A 6,000-nucleotide genomic window follows, 5' to 3' on the forward strand; every position below is an offset into this window, starting at 1 on the left:
AGTCCCGGTTATTCCATCCCGGAAAAACTCCTTGTGCTCCTACTGCCGCAACTCCCGCGGTTGGTGGGGTCAGTGATGATCCTGCAACCCCCCTTGGATGGTTAATTCCTCGCAACCTTGAGCATTCTGTCACAACATGTCCTTCCACCATGCAGTGTGTGCACCATATGTTGGGTCTAGCTGGTCGCACCGGTTGAAGATCCTTTAGTTTCTCCATTAAAGTTTCGATCTGATTTTGAAGGCCCATGATTGACGAATCCTGCAAATTCATCCCTCCCCGATATTCATGAGGATATCCGAACATGGCCTCTATGTGTGATGCTTGCTCCAAAGCATCTTGGAGAGTTCCAATTTTATGTTGTGTAAGTGGCATTTGGGTGAGGGGAAGGAGTGCCTTGATGAACCAGTCCCGCTGGTGATTCGGGTCTAGAGTCTAACTGAGCTTAGCAATGACATCCTTAAACCTTTGCATGAGTTCCCAAGCAGTCTCATCCTCCTTATTCTTGATCTCCCACATTTCCGATAGCCCTTGCTAGTTTGTTTGAGGTACTTTGAATTCCTACACGAATCCTCTCATAATATCATCTATCGTGGGATTCTGGTTTTGTTCTGCCCATTTTATAAACCAACATAGAGCTCTCTCCCTCAGCATGGTCTAGAACTCCACTATCCTAATGTTGTCTGGAGTCTGATGTGCTCTCCAAATAGCTTCACAGAGATACCAGTGTTGTTCCACGTCTTCATTTCCCCTCCCCACAAACTCTGGATATCTGGTAAAATATCCCACCATGTTTACTTGGGTATGAGCTAGTAACACGAACCCCTTGTTCCCTGGTTGTTGGGATCCTTGTAGTCCCAAGTTACTAATACTACTGGTTCCCTTGTTACTTCCAATATTAAAACTGGCCTTATATTTCTCACGCACACTATGTACCTGTATTTCCTTGGCTAATTTAATAACAAATTTCTCTGGATTGTAGTAAGGTACCAGGGGAAGGTCGGGAGGGATGCTACCTGTATCTTGGGGGTATTGTTGCTGACTCCTAATGGATGCTTCTCCTTCGGAAAATAATCTTCTCATGACATTGCCCATGTCCTCTTCTCTCTCCTCTTCATACCCACTCGGCATTTTCTCCTACACTATCCCTCTCGCAACCTGTAAGGAAGGATCTTTTTCATCCTCCTGGCTCCTATACCTCCTGTTGTCGATCTTGCTCTATTTTGCATCTTCTTTCCCTCCCCCTTCCTCTTGGGGTTTTCTCGACATCGCTCCTACTTGGTGGGGTCCCATATTTCTTTTCTTCAAAGTCTGAACCACTCTTTCCTGCCACTTATCAGCTAGCAACACTCTCCTCTGTGATCTAACGTCTCTAGCTTTCTTCAAACCTTCCACATCCATCCCTTCAACAGCATCTCTATTCCCCAACCAGTAGAATTCTCCCCTTAGGTCCCTCCCCCAGTACTGGGGTTTTATGCTACCATTTCCATGGTGGGTGAGGGTAGTAGTCCTTCTTCTACCATAAACATCTTAATCCACAATGACACTTCCCTCATCAACCTTCCTCTTACTCCGGATCCAAACACTGCTTCTACCTTTGAGAAGGATTGATAAATTTCAATAGAAAACTCGACTATATATCCTTCCACCATAGTATTTACCCAAAAATCATCTACTCTGGTCATATAATTTTCTAGCTGTTGAAGCAATATGAGATCTGAGGAAGTCTAACTGCGGTGAACTGATGTCAACCTCCCTGACTGATTTTGCCCTTTCAGCCTTCTTAACCAATTGTACAAGTCTTTTGGGAACTTGCACAAGAATATTTCATATTGGTCATTGGTACCATCAGCATATACGATCCCTTCACTCACCTTGCTGATCGGTTGATTCCTATGGATAGCTTGCTCTGCTATAAACCGATCTATTTTGTGATTCTACCAATCCCTAATCCCTTTCTTGAATATCCTTGACACCATGTTCTGAACCAATTCTTGTAACTTCGGGTCTTGGCAATAGAACCATTTGTTGGCACGAAGGATTCATCAGGGGAAAGGACCCTGGGTTCAAGCGCAGAGAGCCAACAATGGCTCATTGTAGTCTAGGACAACGATGACATTTTCACCTCACCCTAGGGGTAAGGAGTCTCACCCAAGGCGTACCACGACCAGAACTAAGAAGGGTCTGTCATGGAGTCAAGGAAGCACCATCCGATAGGAGAGATACAACATCACATAAATAATCAAGATAACATCATACCATGCAATACACAGAAACTACTACATGCGTGAATATTACATTACATTTTAAAATTTTAAGTGGATAACCACATCATATACACTCATACACATTATGCTACACAACCAACTCGAGCTTTCCTTTATATTGATTCAATAGTAAAACATTACATGACATCCCAGCATTCGCCGCAAGAAATTATAAGGAGTACTCGTTTACAGACTCACAGGCTCGTTCTCTAGCTCAAAGGTCCTACGCAGATAAGTCTCTGCATTATGGTACTGGTCTACCGCAACCAACTTTCTTCTCTGCAATGCCAATCTCAACAACCTAACCAACAAAACCCTCTTCCTTATGGGCCTTCTCCTTTTATATTTCCCCCTGCTGCCTGGACTGCTAGTTCCCGCTCGACTGTTCTTTCCCTCGGCTGCCCATCCTCCTTCCTGTCCACTCAACTACCTTTGTCTTCCATTGACATCTTGCTGCAAGCCTTCCGCAACTTCCTGTTCCTCCTTTGCTGTCTAGCTCTCCTCCCCACAAGCTAACTATTGTTGCCACCCATTTCCTCCTCATTCTTTGGCCAGCCAAAATAATCAAAACCTTTGCAAAATCAAAATGAAGGCCCCATGAAAAAGAGAGAGAGGGTATCAGCATCAATCAAGAGTACAAGGAAAGAAGATGCATAGCAGGAAGAGCTAGCACAGAAGTGACACAGAAAGAGGCAGCATGCGGCAGGTTGACGTTCAGACTGTGTGAGCAGTCTGAACCCGGGCCATCGTTAGGAAAAGTGATGTAGGAAGATGCAGAGGGATTCAGAGGGTTGAGAAGCATTTCTCCTGGATCAAAGATTTGTCATGAAGCATCTGTAAAGTTTCTTACTTTTGTTCTGTTGGTTGTATATTGTATAAGAGCTTTTTGTTGAAGAATAATAAAGAAACCCTCATCTGTTGCACTAGTTTTCCCACATTGGGTTTTTCTAGGGATGATTATCTAAAAATAACTATCATTATGGTTATTATTGTGTTGTTATTGCATTCGATTTCATAATTTTATTTGTGAATTTAGCATTAGCATTTATTTTGATATTCATCGTAAGAATACAGTGAATAACTTATTTCTGAATTAATAAGTAGAATAAATATTATTATCACTACAGTAGGATTCCTATTTTGAAAATTTAATAGCACGAATGGCGAATCTGGAGTAGCTACCACAAGTTCCTCGACTACAAGGAAGAAACCTTGGCGTGGCTAGTGGTTCTTTATGTAGTATTACTTCTCAAGTGTCTCAAGTTTTATGTGAGACACGCCGATGAAAACTCTAACGGAGACATCAAGAAACTTGAACAAGTCCTAGATCCAAGTGGCACCAGTGCTACCCATAATTCCATTGTCACAAATCTGATGATTCTTGAAAATCAATTGCTACTCTTTCTATTACAAAATCTTTTGGAATTACAATTGGGTTTTATATGTGGAGTAAATGAGACTCGAAGAATCATGTACAAAGTGATTGACGAATGGTTTCCATGCATTGAATTATGATAAGGGAAGGATGAAAAGGGAGAGAGGAGATTGATTGGGCTGAGTAGTGTTTGCCTAGTCAACTCCATAGAGAAAACGCCTTTCGACATAAAAATGACACAAATATAAGTTTTAAAATGTGAACATGTTTTTATTGCATGAGCATATTACTATGTGAGCTCATTGATGAATTTCTTACCCCATATATAGATATATATATATATATATATATATATATATATATATATATATATATATATATATATATATATATATATATATATATATATATATATATATATATATATATATATATATATATATATATATATATATATATATATATATATATATTATTAGTTTTCTTATCAATGAAATTAGATAATATTATTAAAAATACAATTTAATTATTCCATGACGGGGTGGATACATAGGTGACAAATGGGTTCCGGGGAGGTTACCCCTCACCCCATCGACTCTACATGCAATTAAAGAGGTGAGTGACGAGACTTGCCACCCCATGCATGAAGTGTGCGACTACAATTCTATCGAACATATGGATTACCATATTCTGGAGGGTTCTCTTGTAGCTTCTATGCAATGGAGAGGGCTTATAATACCCATAAATGAGAGTATCATATGTTACAGTATCAAACTAAAAGCCCTCTTCCTCCATCAATGTCATAAAATCATTTTCTTTTTCCCAGTTACCATCTCTACATAAAACATGGATTATTATATTGAAAGTAAATGCATTGGGAGGTATTTTTCTCTTACCCATTTTAATATAGATTTCCCAACATATATTGATGCAATTGGACTTCAATAAACCATTCAGAATACTATTGTAGGCATTGATGTGAGTAACATAGTCAATAACTTCCATTAGCCTGAATATATGAGCAACGTCCTGCGCCCTCCCATGTTGGACATAACCCTTGATGAGCATATCAAACACCACAGGATTCCAATTGCACCAGTTTGAGGTCTCTAGAAGCCCGTCAAATACCTCATTGCAAGTCTCATAACCTAATATTAAGTGGCGAATTAGGGTCATTACATCTGAAAATTTTCTAGCAAAGCTCAGAATATTGACCATGATGCACTAGCTCTGTAAACTGTGCCTTACTCCGTTTTTCCATTCTAACTAGTTGAAGAATTGGAAGGCCATTGCTAGTTCTTATTTTGTCCTCAACATAACTTGTTTGATCATCAATGGGGGTAATGTGGAAGGCATGGAATCTGTCTGTAAGATATCCCATCTTCCCCGCCTGATATCTTCACAGATTTTATTAACGTATTTATTGTTGTGGTGGGAAAAATGTATTCTACTTAGAGGCCTCAAAGTCTATTAGGCTATAAGGAAATTTTGTACAAGGAACGCTTTTGCCAGTCTAAGTGATGAATTGTACAGGGACCCAAATGCAATAGAAAATAATGTGGGCATGGATTTCTGGGGGTTCATATAACATGTCTTTGCATAACTACATATGGGTACAACTGGTGTAATTTATCTCAATAATGTTTTATGGAGGTGGTAGGAAAGAAGTCGATCAAGTGTAAAAAATTTGGAGGTCCTAGGGTTTTTTGAAAGAGTCCATGCATCGTCTCGGTCACTGCATTCTACACCCTTCAAAAGTAGCGCATTTTGATTGCAAATTTTATGTCCTGAGATAGTTTCAGGCAAGATGTCAAGCAACTTGGACAAGTCCTAGATCTGAGAAGCACAAGTGTTGCCCACAATTCCATTGTCCTAGATTTGAAGATGCTTTAAAATCAATTGTTGCTCTTTCTGTTGCAAAATATTTTAAAATCAATTGTTGCTCTTTTTGTTGCAAAAGCTTTTGGAATTGCAATTTGGTTTTATATGTGGAGTAAACAAACTTGAAGAACCCTATACGAAGTGACTCACAAATGGTTTCCATGTGTTAATTATGATAAGACAGAACAACTAAAGGCAAGCAAGGAGATTGGGTTGAACAGTGATTTCCCAACCAATTCTATAGAGATAATTCCTTTAGGCATAATTATTATTATTATGATATATATATATATATATATATATATATATATATATATATATATATATATATATAATACGATAATACTGGGTTGAACAGTGTTTACCAATTCTATAGATAAAATTCCTTTAGGCGTAATTATTATATATATTATTTAAAATAAAAAATTAAAAACGATAATAATATTTAGAAAAAATATATACCTAGTATTAATTTAAGG

This window comes from Pinus tabuliformis, chromosome 3_1, assembly GCF_031772625.1.
Source record: "Pinus tabuliformis cultivar Carrire ecotype Pingquan chromosome 3_1, CPIR1, whole genome shotgun sequence".
In the NCBI taxonomy this organism is placed as follows: Eukaryota; Viridiplantae; Streptophyta; class Pinopsida; order Pinales; family Pinaceae; genus Pinus; species Pinus tabuliformis.